The sequence below is a fragment of the Akebia trifoliata genome, chromosome 10, assembly GCF_017979445.1.
Source record: "Akebia trifoliata isolate Shusen 1 chromosome 10, ASM1797944v1, whole genome shotgun sequence".
Taxonomy (NCBI): Eukaryota; Viridiplantae; Streptophyta; class Magnoliopsida; order Ranunculales; family Lardizabalaceae; genus Akebia; species Akebia trifoliata.
In genome coordinates, this window is record NC_141384.1 from 19,081,553 (window position 1) to 19,102,571 (window position 21,019).

General features: G+C 33.9%; 1 long non-coding RNA gene across 11 annotated transcripts in view; it reads left to right on the forward strand.

Annotated features, from left to right (window-relative positions):
- Window positions 1-6,828: 6,828 nt before the first annotated feature.
- Window positions 6,829-21,019, forward strand: part of LOC147393220 (uncharacterized) — a 28,010-nt gene continuing 13,819 nt past the window's right edge. The window contains exons 1-7 of one of the 11 annotated variants that reach the window (XR_015181942.1): window positions 6,831-7,445; window positions 8,283-8,399; window positions 10,187-16,985; window positions 19,461-19,599; window positions 19,714-19,842; window positions 20,602-20,748; window positions 20,848-20,971. This is a non-coding gene — a long non-coding RNA (uncharacterized LOC147393220). Of the gene's footprint in view, window positions 7,446-8,227; window positions 8,400-10,186; window positions 19,600-19,713; window positions 19,843-20,601; window positions 20,749-20,847; window positions 20,972-21,019 lie in introns of all 11 variants that reach the window. The other 10 variants (XR_015181934.1, XR_015181933.1, XR_015181937.1 and 7 more) reach the window with 10 other exon arrangements.

Genomic DNA, 21,019 nt, shown 5'->3' on the forward strand with positions numbered 1-21,019 from the left:
TTTTTTTTATAAGTCTAAGAATTGACTAAGATTTCTTTTTTTTTCAACAATTTTATCACCCAATGATCCTACATCACAGTAAGCATCTGATATAATGAGTTCTTCACAATAATAATGGATCATGCCCAAGATGATGGATAAAAAAAACAAATAACAAAATTTTAAAAATAAGATTTGTTGAAAAGAAATCTATAAAGAACTTTAAAAACATATAAGAAATTTAAAAATAAAAATTGAAATTAATTAAACATCTTAACTTCATCAATCTCCCTAGATTGAGAGATTAGCCAAGACTCATTATAGAAAATCAACAAATAAATAGATTAAAAAATAACTTATCTTTTATTAATCTTTAAAATAAATCTTAAACAAATACTTAGTTTTCAATTTGCAAAAAATAATAACTAAAATCTAGATCTAAAGGAGAACAAAAAGAAATAAGGAGAGGAGAAGAGAGAGAAAGAGAAAGAGAGATCGAAGATAGAGAAGAGAAAATCCAAAAACTAAGGTGTTGAGATTTTTTTATAAATAAAAAACTAAGGTTGCTTTGGCAACATATTTTCATCTAAATCTGATCTTTTACGAAAATCAAAACATGTTACTCAATAAATTAGACTTCTTATCCTACTGAGCTTACCCCATTTCAATAAATGAGTTAAAAGTTACGTCCAAAATGGTAAAACATGATAAACTTGGAATCTCTTACTTGTTATGTATTTTTGACAAATTCGAAGTCCGAATGAATTTTATTTCATGAAATACAAATTTGTTTCTTCTTAATCAATTTATTAACCATAAAATCTCGTATTATTTTAATAAGTGAGTCAAAAGTTATGAAAAAAATGATATGACGTGGCATATTTAATACTTGATTCTATCAATCGAAAACCATCGAATATTTTGGATCACGCTTTGACTTTGATTTTTTTATTGAACTTTGAATTTGGTCTTTTTTCGCTATTTTATCTGTAAAAAATGGACATATAATTAAACCATCAAAAATTGTGAAAGTACATGTAATTTAGTCAGTAAAATATAACTTATGCAATGATAAAAACGTGAGTAAATTGAAATATCACAAATAAAACTCCTTAAAAGTATTAAACTGAACATCCACATTTCTCACTACCCTCGACAAGATGCTAGTTTGAAGTTAGATTTTAAGTTAACTCGACTATTTTAGGTAGATTGAGTTTAACTCTACTTTATGAAATTGAACCTCAAAGTCCTAATCAGATTATCACTATGCATTCAAGGTCATAATATTTCTAAAATTCTCCTAACTAATTTAATAATGACTTTGGATCTATTAAAATGTAAATAACTGATTTTCTAGTAAATTTAAGTTAGTTTAATGTCTTTAAATGTTAACTTAGCTAAATTTTGTTACAAAATACTATGTGTTGAATTTGGTGGATATATTCACTAGAAACCCTCACGAGTCAAACTCGTCTATTAGGAATTTAAGGTTTTGTTACATTAGTTAAATGTAGTCAAAAAGCCCATGAAAGTGACATTGTGTTTTTGTTTGGCCCGGGACTTGGGGTATGGGGTATGTTAAGTGCCTAAACGTGTGTAATTTCTCATTATTTTATAAAGTACTTAATTGTATTTTCTATTTTTAAAGTAGGATTTCTTTATAAAATTATGCATAATAGTTAATTCATCATAAGTTACATTTTATTAATTAAATTATATATCTTTTTACGAATTTTAAGGATTTAATTATATGCTCATTTCTTCCAAACAAAAGATTTAAAATTTGAAGAATCAAATAGTAGAAAAACTATCAAAGTTAAAAATCAAAGTCAAAGTACGACCCAAGAGATCTAATGGTCTTGAATTGACAAAATCAACTTTTCCTATACTTTGAATCTACTTCGTCATAAATTTTGACTCAAATAACAAAATAGGGTGAAATCAAAAGGTTAGAAAATTAATTCAAAGGAGAATAAATTCATGTCACGAAAAAATGTAAATTTGAACTTTTAATTAGTCAAAAATGTATGACAAGTCAAAAACTCCAAATCAATCACGTGTTACCATTTTTGGACATAACTTTTTTTATTCAATTACTATAACGGATGAAAGTCAGTGGGGTTGGAACTCTAATTGAGAGATGAATATATTTTTATTTCACAAAGAAGAGTAAATTTAGACGAAAAAAGGATGAAAACTTATTGTTAAAATTACCTTAGTTTTAGTCTATAAAAAGATCTTAATTCTCTAGTTTCTAGGTTCTATTCTTGTTCTCTCTCCTCTTCTAATCTCTTCACCTCCTTTTTTTATTTTAAGTTTTAGTTATTATTTTTTACAAATTGAAAGTCAAGTATTTGTTCAAGATTTATTTGAAAGATTAATAAAAGATAAGTTATTTTTCATATGTTTATTTGTTGATTTTTTAAAATGAATCTTGACTAATCTTTCAATCTAAGGAGATTGATGAAGTCAAGATATTTAGTTAATTTTTATTTTTATTTTTAAAGTTATTACATGTTTTTCAAAGTTCTTAATAGATTTCTCTTCAACAAACATTATTTTTCTTTATCTCTCATTTCGAGCATAATCTATTACTTTGGGGAGAACTCAATATATCGGATGCTCATTGTGATATAGGATTATTGGGTAATAAAATTTTTGGAGGGGAGAAAATCTTAGTTAATTCTTAGATTTATAAAAAAATAAAGATTTTATTGTGAAACTTTTCGAATCAAGAACCTTTTTCGATTTCTTGATTTGAGTTATCCAAAAAGAACTTGAAAATAAATTAATATAAATAAATTATTGTTGAAGGATTCAATTTCCTTAAATGTTCAATTAAGAGTTTTTAGTTAATTTAACTACTTTTCAATTTTTCTCTAAAATCAAATCATTTTTTCTTTTATATTTTAAAAATCTGGAATATTAGTTCTCCAAACCTCAATGGAATGATCCTACTTGCCAATCTAAAGTAGGTTTTTAATTTTATATCCATTCTTTTTCTTTTCAGGGATATCTTTACTTGATGAACACTTAGTAAGGAGCATATAATATATGTGATCAATGCCACATCTGGATTCATTGTTATATTTATGTGAGTCCCTATCTATGCATTCCCATAGGCATTCCTCAAACATTGACGTCTCACCATCGAAGGACAATAAATTAGATCTTAGAGACATAACATCACTAAGTAAGGAACATATGGAATTTGTGATTATTATCACGTTTGGGTTCATTGCTAGCTTCTTGTGGTGGCATTGAGGAATTCAATTGTATAGTGTAGACTACTACGCCCATCAAATTTCTTTTGACCAAGGCATTCCCCACAAGAATGGGCTAAGCCACGTTCCACCGAAGCCCTTGATTTCTTTGTTTTCACTACAAAAACGATGTGCATTTGGGGTGGAATTTTAGCGGTAATTTTTAAAATCGTTGGTAATTATCATGCAACAACAACGTTTATAATGAAACCATCGGCAATGCCCACAAAACAACGTCTATTTGAAAACTGCCGATAATTTCATCGACAATATTTTTAAATTTATTAAAAATGTATAGTTAAATTAACAGCGATTAGTAAATCATTGGTAATACGACATAATAATAGCGTTTATTTTAAAACCTTTAGTAAATTAAATTATAAAATTAATTAAATATGTTAAATTAAACTAACGGCAGTTTGTAAAATACTGGTAATTGCTTTCATATTTTTTCTTTATTATATAAAATTTCAGCGCCAAAGTTTCCCTCTCATTATTTTTCCCTCGTTGTCTGAGTCTCTAGTCTCTAATGCTATGTTTGGTAACACTTCTGAAGACTAAAGTCTAGAGTCTGGAAACATCTGAAGTCTGAAACTAGAAATCAGACTTCAGAAGTTTCATCTAGCATCTCTCCATCACTGGTTCAAAACTTCTGAAGTCTGAAATTTGAACCAAAACAAACAGAAATAAAGCTTCTAAAGTCTGAATTTTAAAAGTGAACCACCTCCATTCAGACTTCAGAAGTGTTACCAAACACACACTAAGTCTCCAAGTTATAGAATATATCTCTCCATTTCCATCTTGATCTCGACCTCTTCTTACTTGAAGAATTGTATGCAATCTAAAGATTTCCTTTTCCAAAATCAATAAGAAATAGACCAATGAACTAAGTTTGATTTAATCCCTAGCTGATTAGGGTTTTTAGAAGTAAGAAGAGTAAAGGTTAGAGGTCAAATTTTATCCTTAATCAGGTTAAGGTTTGCTGGTAAAATGATTTTTTTTTTCTTTTTTCACTTTCTTGTCTTGCATTTTAATTTCGGCTCCTTTCCTTGAATAAGACATTGTGATGCAAAAATATGATTATCATTGGTATATATCTGATCCAATTGTCTTTCTTTTTAAGTTCCTCCAGTGATTCCCTCAAAACTTTAAGGTACAGGGGTTTTTCAAGTTTGTGATATTTACATTTAATGTGTTTTAATAATCATGATCTCTTGAATGGTTTAAAATGGTATGTTTTCTAGTTTGTGATTTAATAATCTTCTTTTTGTATTGGGCTCTACCTCAGATCTCTTTCTTAATGCAAGGTTTTTTTTCATCGAAATTTTCTTAGATCTCCTTCATCTTCCTTTGAAATATACATAGCTCTATTTTTCTTTCATCTAAAGTGAATATCTCAAGAAATGATTTTCTGTAGCTTAAAGAGCTCAATAGTTCCACCTCGCTTCAATTAGCATTCTGCATATTTTTTTTTAAGATTTTAATAGATGGTAGAAATGATAGATCTGAGTGAAAAAAGTGAGTAACCAAGAGCTCCTTTTTTATGGGTTTTAGTTGGGTGATCCATCTATCACTTTTATTTTATTCTAAGAAATCTTACCATTTGATTTGATAGTTAGAAACACCTATAAAGCTACTTTGATTTTAGAGTAGGCCTAGATATTCATGTGATTGTTGTATCTCAATAGTGTTCCAAATTGGTAGTATTTATTTTATTTTTTTGGATGTTTATATCTTGAAGTTGATCGAACTCTTTTCATATTTGAACCATTTGCACACAAATAAAGAATCATCATTTTGCTGGTTTATGTGTAATTTATATCATTTGAGAATTGATCATTAGATTGTGATGAGTCTGAATCAGGAATGGAATAGGAACTTCTTCTAAAGTATCTTGGATGAAAGGAAAAATAATTAATTCACTGTTGTGCATATGTTGCTTTAATAATTGGAATTCATCACACAAAAATTTTAAATAGTAACTTTACTGTTTATCTATTTTAAAAAGACACGCTTCGAAACGCCAAGCCGAAAATTTAAAGCCCAATAAAGTTCCTAAACTTGAATTCCTACTTAAGGATAAGAGAGTAAAAAAATATATGAAATAGTTTTCTAGGAATTCTAATGTACTATGAAATCATACATTTATTTTTAGTTATATTGAATTAATAAAATTTCTAATAACTTGAATTAATGACAAGCATGTGGTGTTTTTCTTTTATGGGTGGTGGGTCAACTTACAGGTGTGCATATCTTTCACATTTCTTTTTAATAAAATAAATCACTATTGATAACCAACTAAAGTTCAAATCCATTGTGGTAGAGCACAAAGGATCAGTTGTTGAGATTAAACTAGTCAAGAGTTTATCGCCCAAGGTGGTGTGTGGAGCAAGAATCTAACACCAACATAGCCCCATTCTTCAATTCCCACGATTTCTTGAGACATTAAGCTATTATACAACTATGTTTGATTTAATTGATGTGGCACTGTCGAGGGAGTCCCGAGGTAGAGCAACGACCAAATAAGTGCAAGAAGCACTACCTAACCCAAGACTGGTCAACATCATAGCATGTGAGGGGGCTGAGAAGGTGGAGTGGCATGATGCTCTTTGGAAATAGAAGTTGCGGTTCACAATGGCTGGGTTTACGCCAAACCCATTGAACTCAGTGGTCAATGTGACTATCAATAATCTGTTATAGAACTATTGTGAAAACTATAGACTTGAAGAAAGAGATGGGGCTCTCTATGTTGGCTAGATAAATAGAGTTTTGGTAGCTTCTTGTGCATGGAGATGACGATAAGGCAACTGATAAGTGCTTGTTGTGCAAGGTCCTAGGGACAAAATAAAAAGGTAAAACTTAAAAAAAAAACAAATTACTCTTGTTGTTGTTAGTAGATTGCATGAGCAACATTCACTCTGTTGGTGCATCTGGATTGGAACTCTCACATTATTCTAAAATAGAGGTTTAGAACATACAATCTTGAGTTGAAACATAGGAGCTCTAGGTTACATTGATTATTTCTTGTTCATGAATTCTTTAAACTTCTTACTTCAAGACTGGAATACATCCTTCCCGAGTGTTAGAAAGCTCTTTATAAGTTGTATGTCTTTTGTGATCTGTCTGATGTGACGTAAGTGTTCTTATTCACTTTCAAGAAATGTTTTTATGTTAAATTATTTTTTTGTTGTGTCAAAAACATGTGTTTCATAATATCCATGGATTTGTATTTGTTCTGCTTTTGCTTATAGTATAGGGAGATGTATATCTGCCTTAGTCACATAAAAGAATCTATTATAATCACCTAAATAATATATTAATAAAAAAATAAAAATAAAAAACATTCCTAGCTATTCATAAACCGCCGACAATTAATTAATCGCCAACGATTATTTAAGAATGTCGTTAGAAGTATTCATTGCGGGCAGTTTATAAACTGTCGCTAAATCATATTAATATTATTAATAACATTATTAACAGCAATTAATTAACCACCACTACGTCCTATTGCATTTTTCGCGACGTCATAATTGTGCAAAAAACTATTGCTAAAAGCTGTCGTTAATTGCGATAGTTTTTAGCTGTCGTTTAACCGTCGTTTCTACAGAAGCACGGACAGTAATAAGTAAAAGTTGGGGTGCCAATAGCCACTCTAAAAAACACTTTCTTCCCCGTCTAAGAGAGAGAAAAAGGACACTCTCTGTCTCTCTTCCTCGCTCTCTTGTTCTCTCGCATTCTCTCTCTTAAAAACTTTCGATCACACTCTCTATCTCTCGCACACACTCTCTCTCCACAGCATTCCAGATCTAGGGTTTGTGAACTCACTTCCTAAATTTGTCTCAAATCTACAAATCTTAAACAGATCTAGGATTTGCGCGAGCGCACACGCACACACTTTCTCTCAGACCTAGGGTTCGCGCACTCTCTTCCTCCACAGCTTCCCAGACCTAGGGTTCGCGCACTCTCTCCCTCCACAAATTCCTAGATCTAGGGTTTGCAGAGATCACAAGTCAAAAATGAAAAAAACTCAAAAATTAGGGTTTATGTTATGTCGATCTCTTTCAGATTTTCTCTCAGACGCAAAAGGATTCAGTTCTCAAGGGTTTCGATTTCTCTCAGGAGAAATCGAATTTCAACTCTTTGGGTTTCGATCTCTCTCAGATTGAAAGTTGAGTTTCTGCTAAGGTGTTCTCACTCTTCAAGGTATGATTGATTGTAAATTTTGATTTGAGGAGAATCGACTGTAAATCGATGATGATTTGTTGGTTTACTAGTGTGTCTTACGATTTAATCTATCTTATATTCTTTCAGTGATTCATTTTGTATTATTTTGATGTTTTAATGGTGGATTCTATGAGGATTATGAGGGTTTGGATATGAAATTGAGAGATTATTCTATTTTGTTGAGGTTTTAAAAGTATATGAGGTGGAAAGTTAGGTTTTTGGTTAATTTTTGTCATGCAATGAACATCTTTTAGTGTTTTCAAGTATTTATTGATCTTCTTAAGCAATCAATTTGGTTCTGTTTTTTGTTTTTGTTTTTGTTTCTGTGAAATTGGTTTCCAAATGTTGGTAGATAGTCAGATTCTTGAGAAATCATAGCCATGTAGATTGTAGATTGGACTTTTGTTATAGGTTTCATCAAAGTGTATAATTTGCTTGGTTTCTTGGATAAAAGAGAATAAAAAGAGCTGGTGGGGATAAAAATATACAATTTTTTCTTCCCTTGTTAGTCTTCTTTAATGGACACATGCGCACACACACACACACACATTGATTTTATAATTGAAGGTATGGATTAAATGAAATCATTGTTAGAATAAGAATGTTATTATCCTTGTTAATTGTTATTGTAAGTTTGGTTATTTTGAGTGAAAGTTCTTGGTTTGTCAGGAGATTAAGATCTGATCCTCTTGACTGGAAAAAAAATCCAATTGATCACTTTTTGTTTCTTGAATTTTTTTTTCTTCTCTATTTGAGTTTAGGAGACTTGTGGTCCTTTAATGGAATTATTCGGGTGCTAAGGGAAAATGTTGGCAGGAATCCAAGCTAAAAGCATCAATAATGCACATCTATATTGGAAGAGGTGGTCCAAACTATCATGCTGGTTTATATAAAATGCGTGCATTGGGAGAGGAACTTGGTGTACCCCTTGAGGTATGAGATGACATTCTTCTTTTTGACAGGAAAGCATTTTAATTGGGCTCAACTTGTAAGAATTATTTTTATATTTGACACCATAATTGCAAGATTCATAACTATTTTTAGCCCACCTTTATTTAATTGTGATTTGAGCTTACTATTTGTTGATGAATAGAAAATATAGTATTTCATAAAGATAAATTCATTGGCTAGGTATAGTTCACCATTTTGTATCAGTGTGACATTCATGGGCCCATTGGCTTATGAATATTTGGTTCACTTTTGGTACACTATAGAACAAAAAGTTGAATAATTGCTAGCCATTGTTGGAACCATTAAAAAGACAATAAATTAAGGGTATGTTTGATTGCATGGAAAGTCACTTTCCATGGAATTTGAAATCCATGGAAAATTAGTTGTGGAAAATAGGTAGGGTTGGAAAATCAAATTCCATTTTTTGATTTCGCATGGATAAAATCATGGAAAAATATAAGAAAAAAGAAAAAGAGGAGAAGGAGGAAGAAGATGATAGGAGGGGGAGAGGAAGAAGAAGATGACGAGGAAGAGGGAGGGGGGAGGATGTGGCGACGAAGGTGGCGGCGACGGTGGCGGCCATGACGACGGCGACGGTGGCAGCCACGACGGCGACGAGTACGGTGGTGGCGGCCATGACGGCGACGGCGGCGGTGGCAGCCACGATGGCGACGGCGGCGGTGGCGGCGACGACGGCGATGGTGGCGGCGACGACGGCAACGACGGTGACGGTGGCGACGGAGGCGACGGAGGTAAGTGAGGAAGATGGGAGGGAGAACGTGGTGGTAGTGGTGGCGGATGAGGTGAGGGATGGAGAAGAATGAGAAGAAGAAAGATAGTAGGTGGTCGGAGACGGAGCCGATGGCGACGGCGATGGTGATGACGGCGATGACGACGATGACGAGGTTAGTATAATGGTGATGGTGATGGTGGTGGTGGTGGTAGTGGTGGTGGTGGTGGTGGTGGTAGTGGTGGTGATTGTGGTGGTGGTGGTGGTGGTGGTGGTGGTGTGGTGGTGGTAGGGAAGAATTGGTGATGGAAAATATGGGTGGATTTCATTTTCCCACCCATATGGGTGGGAAGTGAAATCCATGATTTAGTGGACTTTTTGAATGGGGTGGAAAATGAATTCCATTTCCATGTGCAATCAAACACTTGAAAAATATCATTTTCCATGGAAATTGATTTTCCACCTATTTTCATGTGCAATCAAACATACCCTAAGAGAAAACTGATAGAAATGGTTTGGACACATTTTATTAAGGCTGATTGCAACTTCAGTTAGAAGCATTATACAAGAAGGTTATAAAGTAGTGAGAAGAAGATCCACAATAACAAAGACGTGGCTTTGAACATATTTGAAGGGAGGAACATGATTGGTTGAGCTGACCTTAAACAATTTACATAGCTTAATTATTGGGTGATAAAAAAATTTATTTTTTATTTTTATTTTTTTAAGTTCCATTTTAATGCATTTGGTTCAATGAGAAGAGTGAGCAAATGGACATTAATTATCTTTTAATAATGAAAAGCCTAAAAATATGGGATTAGAAATTTTTATTGTAAAATGCAATGATGCTTTTCTTTAGTGCATTTGTAACTTTTCTTTATAGTATTTTGATTCTTTCTTCTCCTTTTTTGGAAATCATACTATTTTGGAATGTTTCTTGGGTTGCTATTTAGTAGTAATATTGTGAATTTGGACTTTTTATAGTTCTGATGTTGATTTAGACCTCATAAACTTTGTGATTAAGATATTTTTCATGTAGGAAAAGTCTATAAACGAAGCACCAACTATCAAGGCTTCGAGATCTCACTTCTTGCTTACCTGAACATTTCTTTGGTGAGAATCGCTGTCTCCAAGACCTTATCTATCTCTAAGTAGACAAATTAGGACAGAGAATCTCCATGTCTCTCTACACCTTAACTTTGGGGAATTAAAATTCTTACGAGATGAATTTCGCATTTCTTTACTATATTTAGTTATAATTTTGATTCCATAAACCCTGAGTTCATCTTGAGCAGAATTTCCAACATCATTGCTTAAGAAATGACCTTCAATAGGTGATTGCGAACTCAATATAAAGTCATACTCACTTTCTTTGTTCTACTTCTTAAATTGTAGGTGAGAGTTGCAACAATATTTGGTGAGTACTATTTAATAAAAATTTGTTTGCTTGGTTTGCAAAAATGTTCTAGGAGGCTGAGTTGCAAGACTCTTTGGTGAGTACTATCCTTAACATAATAAATGGAGGGGGTGTAGACACCTCATTTTTGCATCCGCCTAACTTGGCGATCCGTCACCCGGTTGCTGTGGATTCCTAATGATGAGCGCAAAAAACTCGAAAGCTTGAGAGAAGCATCCTTTTAATTTCTCCTGTCTTTTGATCTTATTCTATTATTTCTCCTTGCCACGCAACATAGAATCACGTACGCTTAGGATCGCTACATCATACACGCAACTTAGCAAGCATGTACGCTTAGGTTCGCTACACATTTGGATAACTTAGAGATCTCGCTATGCTAGGACCACATAACCTCGAGACTTAGAAATAATCACGTTGCGATTAAAAGAAGCTTCACGCCAAAATAGATAAAAATTGATAAAATGACGAAAATACCCCTCATGAATTTCGGACCTTTGAAATTTCGAAAGTACCTCCGTTGCATTCAAAACATGATTTTGAGTCTAACGGGACCTAAATCGATGAAATCAGAGAAATTTATGAAAACTCGCAAAATGAGCGTAACGCCCTTCAATGTCCGACTCTTAGAAACCTTGACGCTTAGGAAAACACAATTAAAAAATTAAAAAGACTTCAATAAAAACCTCGAATAATCAAAATTAAATTAAAATTTAAATTTAAATCAATTAAAATTTACAATCAAATAAAAAAATTTCAAATTGAAAATAACCATTAAACTAAAATTAGAATTTAATCGACAACTTAAAATTTAAGATCAATTCAAATTAAATTTCAAAATTAAATCAAAAATAAATTTTAAAATCAAATTAAAGATCAATTAACAAATCCGAATTAAAATTCAATCAAAACCCAATGAAAGCCAATCAACAAATTAAAAAATCAAAATTAAAGCTTAAATTAAACTCAATCGACCAATCAATATCCAAATCAAAACATAACTAACCAATCAAATTAAAATCTTAATTTAATCAACCAATCAAGATCGAAAAGTGAAACACAATTAATCTATCAAATTAAAATCAACCAAAATTAAAAATTGTAACCCAAACCATCAACCAAAATTAAAAATCGAAATTTAATCTACCAATGTGCCACGTGTTGTGAAGCGTGGGATCATGATCCCATTCTTTCTAAACTTTAAAATAGATATCTTCCCTCTTTGGTTCGGTCAAAGAATAATCAAATAAAAGAAAGAATAAAAAAACAAATAAAGTAGAACAAACAAAAAGGGAAAAGAAATAAATGAAAAAGAGAAAGAGATAAAATAAAAAATAGCAAGAGAATGCTATAAATGGGAGAGTGCTTTCTCTCTTGAAGGGGGAGACAAACCAAGAGGAAAGGTTGACATTATCTTAAAAGGGGAGAGGTTTGACGTTTTGGACAAGAGGGGGCTGTTCTCTTTCAATTTTTACTCCCACAACTCACACACGGCAGCAAGGACATAAAGAGCAAACTTCTGAACAACAAAAGAAAAGAAAATGGGAAAAAGAAAATAAAGAAGAGAGGAGAGGAAGGAGTGCTACCTGGTTCGTCTTCTCTATCAGCCCCCTTCATCATCTCCATGCAACTAGCAGCCTCACACATCACAGCCACTGTCATCGTCTTCATCACCCAACCAAACTCAAACTTCTTCTTCTTCTTCCACCTCCTCCATTAACACTCAATGGAGGTACAAACTATCTCCTTTCCCATTGACAGTAGCCCCAACTTTGGCCTTTAAAACAATAGCCAATCACTTTCTTCCTCCTCTTCTTCGCAGTTGCATTCCTTCCTGTTCCATGCCCAAATCAGCAATAGTTCTCCTCTTCAGCCATTAACGTGCCCAACCGTCCTCACTAACTCTTGAAAACTGATCCCTCATATCCCATTCGGTCTCACCTTCCCTCATCAACATCGCCTTCTATCATCTTCTTCTTCTTCTTCTTAGACGTCCAGAAAAGCCCCTCTTCACCATTAACAGCCCCAAACAGCACCTCCTTGCTGTCCCATTCACGTCCTCCCTTTCTTACAGCCATTATAGCAACCCACAACAACCCCCAAACGTCCCATTCACTAGCCATCCTAATCTCCGATCAACAGCCCTTACAATAGCCAGAAACGCCCCAACCAACGGCGATCTTAATCTTCGATTAGAAGCCCTTATAACGGCCCCCAATACTCCCTTTTACCTCATAAACAGTAGCCCAAAACGTTCCACCAGCATACCTGCTCTTTTCAGCTCCACCTTATCTCGTTTGGCGTCACAAACTTCTAGCTTTGTGTCTTCCTCACAAGTCTCTCAGGGCTTGGTGAGCACTCAAACACTCTGAAGGAATACCCACAACAATTATATTTTCAAGGTAAATTTCTTAGTCATTATTTTTAATGATTTGTTTCACGTGTAGATTACTTGGACATATGATCAATTATATTTTCAAGGTAAATTTCAAAGTCCAGCCCAAGCATTTTTCAAAAAGAAACTCGAAAGAGAATGATCAATTCCTTATTGCACATATGATAATCTTAAGAGTCTTGAACATGTAAAGGAATGTCAGTCTTTCTGTCTGTCAGGGTCCGTAGCTTCTCATCCACCTTCCAAGTATAATCCATTATATCAGTTTCATAGTCAAGTTTCATATATAGGCCAACCTTGAAACTAGGGGCATTTTTGAGAATAACTATGATTCCGAAGTTTTCATTCTTAATCTCATGATCAAAAAGTAAAATCTTGTTCAAAAGCTTCGAAGTCCGATGAAGCCCAATCATAATTATGAATCTAGATGCATGATAAGCCAATAAAGGCTCAATCTCTCAATCGTTGAGCTTGATAATATTGAATCTTTAATTGATCCAAGTCCGAGAAGCGTGGCTCCATTGACTTCGAGTCTGAGAAATGAGACTTCAACTCCTTTGAATCATTAAAATGAGTTAACAGGATTGTTTAAGTTCCTGCGAACCCAAGCCCGAGAAGCGTGGTCCCAGCAAGTTTGAATCCGATAAACTAGACTCCAACCTTTTTTGAATCATAAAATGAATTAACGGGATTATTTAAGCTCCTATAAACCTTAGCCAGAATCCGAGAAATGGGACTCTAACTCTATTCAAATCATATAATGAATTAATAGGATTTTTTAAGTTCCTACAAATCTCAGCCCAAGAAACGTGGCACCAATAAGCGAGTCCGAGAAATGAGACTCTAATTTTGACAGGATTTTTTAAGTTCCTACAATCCCAAGCCCGAGAAGCGTGGCTCCATTGAGTTCGAGTCCGAGAAATGAGACTCCAACCTGAATAGGATTTTTTAAGCTCCTACAAACCTTTGCCCGAGAAATGTGGCTTTAGTAGATTCGAGTCCGAGAAGTGAGACTTCAACTGTGATAGGATTGTTTAAGTTCCCGTAAACCTTAGCCAGAGTCTGAGAAACGAGACTCCAGCTTTATTTGAATCATATAATGAATTAACGGGATTGTTTAAGTTCCTGTGAATCTCAGTTTGAGTCCGAGAAACTAGACTCCAACCTTTTGAAATAAGATTTTTTTAAGTTCCTATAAACCTCAACCCGAGAAACGTGGCTCCAATAAGCTTCAGTCCGATGAGCGAGACTCAATTTTTTTCGAACTCTAAAAAAAAAAAAAAATCGATAGGATTTAATGAAGTTCCTAGATCACCTAATTCTGATAATGTTCTGATTTTAATTATCTCGTTGTTCAAACTTGCCTTAATTTAATATCATATGAGTGTTTTCATTGCAAATGTGCATTTTAATCTGAATCATCACCGTCAGCGAGAGAAGATCTTTAGGACCTGACATTTGTTATCGAGGAGGGATTAATCTCAATGATCCGATAGACTATTTCGTGAGCATCACAACATTACACGTGCACGATTGCATAAGTCAAGGAGAATCTTCCAAAATTTGAGGATTTGACATTTTTAGTCTAGGGAGTACTTACCTTCAAGGATCTGGACGCCCCGACGAACCACCAAATCAGGCTGCAAAAATGAAATGTCATTGACTTTGGCATTCGGATGTCGCACTATCTACCAAAATAGATGTGCCATCTAATTTGCTTCCACCTTCTGCCAAAAAGGGGCATCTGTAGACACCCCATTTTTGCATCCGTCTAACTTGACGATCCGTCACCCGGTTGCTGTGGATTCCTAATGATGAGCGTAAAAAACTCAAAAGCTTGAGAGAAACATCCTTTTAATTTCCCCTGTCTTCTGATCTTATTCTATTATTTCTCCTTGCAACGCTACATAGAATCACGCACGCTTAGGATCGCTACACCATACACGCAACTTAGCAAGCATGTACGCTTAGGTTCGCTATACATTTGGATAACTTAGAGACCTCGCTATGCTAGGACCACATAATCTCGAGATTTAGAAATAATCACGTTGCGATTAAAAGAAATTTCACGCCAAAATAGACGAAAATTGATAAAATGAAGAAAATACCCCTCATGAATTTCGGACCTTTGAAAATTTTCGAAAGTACCTCCGTTGCATTCAAAACATGATTTTGAGTCTAACGGGACCTAAATCGATGAAATCGGAGCAATTTATGAAAAATCGCAAAATGAGCGCAACGCCCCTCAAGGTCCGACTCTTAGAAACCTTGACGCTTAGGAAAACACAATTAAAGAATTAAAAATACTTCAATAAAAATCTCGAATAATCAAAATTAAATTAAAATTTAAAATTTAAATCAATTAAAATTTACAATCAAATAAAAAAATTTCAAATTGAAAATAACCATTAAACTAAAATTAGAATTTAATCGACAACTTAAAATTTAAGATCAATTCAAATTAAAATTCAAAATTAAATCAAAAATAAATTTTAAAATCAAATTAAAGATCAATTAACAAATCCGAATTAAAATTCTATCAAAACCCAATCAACAAATTAAAAAATCAAAATTCAAGCTTAAATTAAACTCAATCGACCAATCAATATCCAAATCAAAACATAATTAATCAATCGAATTAAAATCTTAATTTAATCAACCAATCAAGATCGAAAAGTGAAATACAATTAATCTATCAAATTAAAATCCAACCAAAATTAAAAATTGTAATCCAAACCATCAACCAAAATTAAAAATCGAAATTTAATCTACCAATGTGCCACGTGTTGTAAAGCGTGGGATCATGATCCCATTCTTTCTAAACTTTAAAAGAGAGATATTCCCTCTTTGGTTCGGTCAAAGAATAATCAAATAAAAGAAAGAATAAAAAAACAAATAAAGAAACAAATAAAGTAGAACAAACAAAAACGGAAAAGAAATAAATGAAAAAAAGAAAGAGATAAAATAAAAAATAGCAAGAGAATGCGATAAATGGGAAATAGCTTTCTCTCTTGAAGAGGGAGACAAACCAAGAGGAAAGGCTGACATTATCTTAAAAGGGGAGAGGTCTGACGTTTTGGACAAGAGGGGGCTGTTCTCTTTCAATTTTTGCTCCCACAACTCACACACGGCAGCAAGGATATAAAGAGCAAACTTCTGAAAAACAAAAGAAAAGAAAATGGGAAAAAGAAAATAAAGAAGAGAGGAGAGGAAGGAGTGCTACCTGGTTCGTCTTCTCTATCAGCCCCCTTCATCATCTCCATGCAACTAGCAGCCTCACACATCACAGCCACGGTCATCGTCTTCATCACCCAACCAAACACAAACTTCTTCTTCTTCTTCCACCTCCTCCATTAACACTCAATTGAGGTACAAACCATCTCCTTCCCCATTGATAGTAGCCCCAACTTTGGCCTTTAAAACAGTAGCCAATCACTTTCTTCCTCCTCTTCTTCACAGTTGCATTCCTTCCTGTTCCATGCCCAAATCAGCAATAGTTCTCCTCTTCAGCCATTAACGTGCCCAACCGTCCTCACCAACTCTTGAAAACGAATCCCTCATAGCCCATTCGGTCTCACCTTCCCTCATCAACATCGCCTTCTATCATCTTCTTCTTCTTCTTTTTAGACGTCCAGAACAGCCCCTCTTCACCATTAACAGCACCCCCTTGCTGTCCCATTCACGTCCTCCCTTTCTTACAGCCATTATAGCAACCCACAACAACCCCCAAACGTCCCATTCACTAGCCATCCTAGTCTCCGATCAACAGCCCTTACAATAGCCCGAAACGCCCCTACCAATGGTGATCTTAATCTTCGATTAGAAGCCCTTATAACAGCCCCCAATACTCCCTTTTACCTCATAAACAGCAGCCCAAAACGTTCCACCAGCATACCTGCTCTTTTCAGCTCCACCTTATCTCGTTTGGCGTTACAAACTTCTAGCTTTGTGTCTTCCTCACAAGTCTCTCAGGGCTTGGTGGGCACTCGAACACTTTGAAGGAATACCCACAACAATTATATTTTCAAGGTAAATTCTTAGTCATTATTTTTAATGATTTGTTTCACGTGTAGATTACTTGGAATTTTTTGGTGCTGGAATTTTTGGAGACCTTGGTTGGATGCATATTTCACATTCATGAAACCAAAGTTTAAAATCGATGTTCTAATAATATGCACGAGGGTTGACTTATTGATTTTATGTACATGAAAGTTCACAATCGTTTTTAATGAAATTGACAAAATTCGACTCGCTGTTTTTTTTTCATGTGCATTAGAAGTTTCGAAATCGTTTTCTAATTGACATGAGTTGACTCGATTTTTTTTGTTTTGTGCATTAGAAGTTTCAAAAATCGTTTTCTTAATTAAATTAACACGAGTCGACTCGCTGTTTTTTTTTTTTTCATGTGCATTAGAAGTTTCAAAATTGTTTTCTTAATTAAATTAACACGAGTCGACTTGCTATTTTTTTTCATGTTCATTGGAATTTCAAATTTTGATTTTTTTATAAAATTGCCACGTGAGTTAACTCACTGATTTCTATGTACATTGGAATTTCAAAATCATTTTTAATAAAATTGCCCCATGAGTCAACTCACTGATTTGTTTGTACATTGGGGGTTTAAAGTCGGATTTTGTTTATACAAAAGGATTTGAGTTGACTTATTGATCTTGTGGACATAGGACTATGCAAAATTCGAAGAATTCATGTGGCAAAAGTGAGCTTTCTTGAAAAATCATAATTTGTTCATTTTGGAAATTTATGGACTTTTCATCAATTTAGTAATCTTCCTAAAATCATGATTTTCCATTTTTGGACAATTAATTTGTAAACTGTTAATTTGGAAAAGCCAATGTTGATAATTTTTCTATCTTGGAAAATTCTTTTTACAAATTTCTAAATTGGGACTTTCTTATTTGGAAATTTCTATTTCGGGAAGTTTGTTTTTCCAAATTTTCAATTTGGGAGCTTCTCATATTTTTATAAACTTTCAATTTAGGAAATTTCAAATTTTCAATTTAGAAACTCCTTGAATTCCCAAATTAGGAATTTTATATTCTCAATTTTCCATTTTAGAAAACCTTTGCAAATTCCTTTTTTTGGTCTATTCAGAAAATTTTCACATGTTGCCATATGGATTTTGGAGTATAGGTTAAAACTAAGGTTTTTTCAAATATTTCCGTTTTTGTACGGAATTCAAGATATGGTGTAATATTTGGAGAATATTGGCCTTGAGATTCGTTTAGTACATTCGATATAATTTGATGGTGATGGTGATGATGATTGGACCATACTCTTAACTTTAGTCTCTATCCGTTGACCGTAGCATATTTTGGATCGTAGTAGAGACCGATCATCTCGATCGGGCGGATTCGGTGCCTAACTCCTTCCGAAACCCGTAATCTGACCCCTTACCCATTTTTCTGATCCGCGGACCGATCCGATCCATTTCGGAGTCATTATGGTTCCTAGACCTAAACTAGGTGGCGACTCCTTATTCCCTAAAAGCCCCCAATTTACCAATCGGATCCCTTACCCACTATTTGATAGAAAATGGGTCGAGGCGATTTCAGGGGGATGTAGGATTAACATTCGTACGCCTTAATAGTGAAAGGAAAGAATCGAAGCATAGCACCTTCTTTCCTAGTTTAAGAGGAGTTCTATTTTATTTGTCTTAGTAGTTGTCTGTAGTTTTTTGTATCTAGTAGTTGTGTAATGAAAATGAAACAAGTGTAGTCATGCAAGTTTTTATTCATTTTGATAGGTATATCATGATTGAGATCTTGTTATATATATATCTGTTTAGTTATCTTGGCTTCTTAGTTATATATAAACATTTACTTGATTTATGGCTTAATTTCAATTTTTATTGGTGCTTGATCAAACATTAATATATTGTTAGGTTTGCCAAAATCTTTACTTGATTTCCTCTAACGTACTCTCTCACATAATATGGGGATGTCTACAAGATCAATGTGATTGCTGACTGAACTTGACAAGGTTCAAAATATTTGGAATGTTCTATGATAGGACTTTCTCTCACTCACTGAGAAATATTTGGAGAAATATCACACATTTTGCTCATTAATCAATTATAGTTGCTTTTGTCGTGCTTTGTGATGTCATTACACTGTTGGGGTCTCTTCCATAAGAAGTCTAAATGCAATGCAAAGTTGTGAGGAAAAAAATGAAAAAGCTTGTTTCCTAGAATTGATTCCTTCAAGTCACTATGAATTTAGTGGACTTGGAAAGTTATAGCAGTCTTGCACTGAGGAAACAAATCAAAAATCTAAACTACTTTAATATTAAAACACTCAATAAAGTACAAGTCCTCCCCCACCCTTAAATTTCACTAAAAATGATCTTAAATGTGTAATAGACCCAATCAACAATGGGTTATACCCTTCCCTTGTAACTGTCTATACTGCCATAACTCATCAATGTTCCATAGATTTTCTGCCATGTCATCATTGACCCAATTACTTTCTGCCACATGGCAATTAGAGTACGATTCTAATTTCAGTGAAAAAGAGACGAAACAAGCTAAGGCATTAAAGGTAGCTTCCAACCTCAACAATGCAGCAATGCAGCTTGCAAGCTGAAACTTAAGGACTACAAACAAGGGGAGAAGCAGTGCACAAAGGTCATTGAGTTTGAATCCATTTCCTTGTAATTCCTTGTGAAGTGCCTTTCACGCGATTTATCGGTTGTAATTGATGATTTTGTTGACGTGTGGAATGCTATGGATGTGCTCTAGGTATTAGAGATTGAGGGCAGTAGTGTGAAAGCACTTTTATAGATGGGCTCAAGCACATATACAGCTGGCTGATTTGGATCTTGCTGAGATAGATATAAAGAAAGCTCTTGAAATTGATCTCGATAACAGGTATGTGCTTGTTGTCAAGGTTTGTGTTTAAATGTGTTGGTATAGACTTGTACATGCTTGTTGCCTGAGACCTGAACTCTTGGTGATGGTTCTAGAAGGTTAATCTTTAATGACTGGATGATTTTTTCAAAGAGCTGTTATTGGCACCCCAACTTTTACTTATTATGTCCCAATTAGAATAAGTAAAAGTTGTGTGCCAATAGAAACTCTCTCCATTGTTTTGGTTAGACTTCTATTTGTTAGATTTAGGATTTTATATGAGCCTAATCCAAATTGGAAACAATTGTTGAAGTTGTTTGAATGTATTATAATGTTTTTAAATATTTGTAGTAGTAACTTGAACCAAAGTTTTGTAATGTTTGAATGTTGTGTTTTAATCTTTAATTAGGGGGTTGATAAATAATTTTTTAAAAAAATGGGGTGTAATAAGTAAAAGTTGGAGTACCAATAGAAGCTCTATTTCTATATTGTTTTGAAAAGTGTGACGAGTTCTGAGGCAGGCTTCATGTCATCAAATCAGGTTTGACTAGTCATGGACTCATGGTAATGCATAGTAATGTGCATTGGTGTGATTAATAATATTATACATATTGAATGGATGGATGAAAATACTAATACAGTTGTAGGTAGAGAGTTAGATTCACAAACGTGATGCTATCTACTGAGTGGCACGGAGTTTTTATATTTCATCTTTACTTGTTGCATGCTATCTCCGATGCTAATGCTATTGGGTTTGCCGTTGTGAGTGGATTCATTTAGGGATGTGAAGCTGGAGTACAAGGTGTTGAAGGAGAAGATCAAGGAATACAACAAGAAGGACGCCAAGTTCTATGATAATATATTTGCCAAGATGAGCATGTTAGAACAATTCGAGGCAAAGCTAATTTGAGTTGCTAATCTTATTCGGTTAGATATTTAGATTTGGCATCGTTGTTATTGTCTAATTGTGTTGTACAAACCTCTCACATAATCTACTTGTTGTTTTCTTTTGATCAAAATTTGCAGAAAATAACAATCAAGGATGCAGAGCCCATGTAGGTAGAAAGTGATGTTTGATGGATAATTATATGTATATCAGCTTACCATCTTCTCAACTTTCTTTCTCTTTTTTCTATCTTTTTCTATTTGGGTGAGTAAGCAGCACTTGAACCCACTGACAGACCTCAAAGTTGCATTT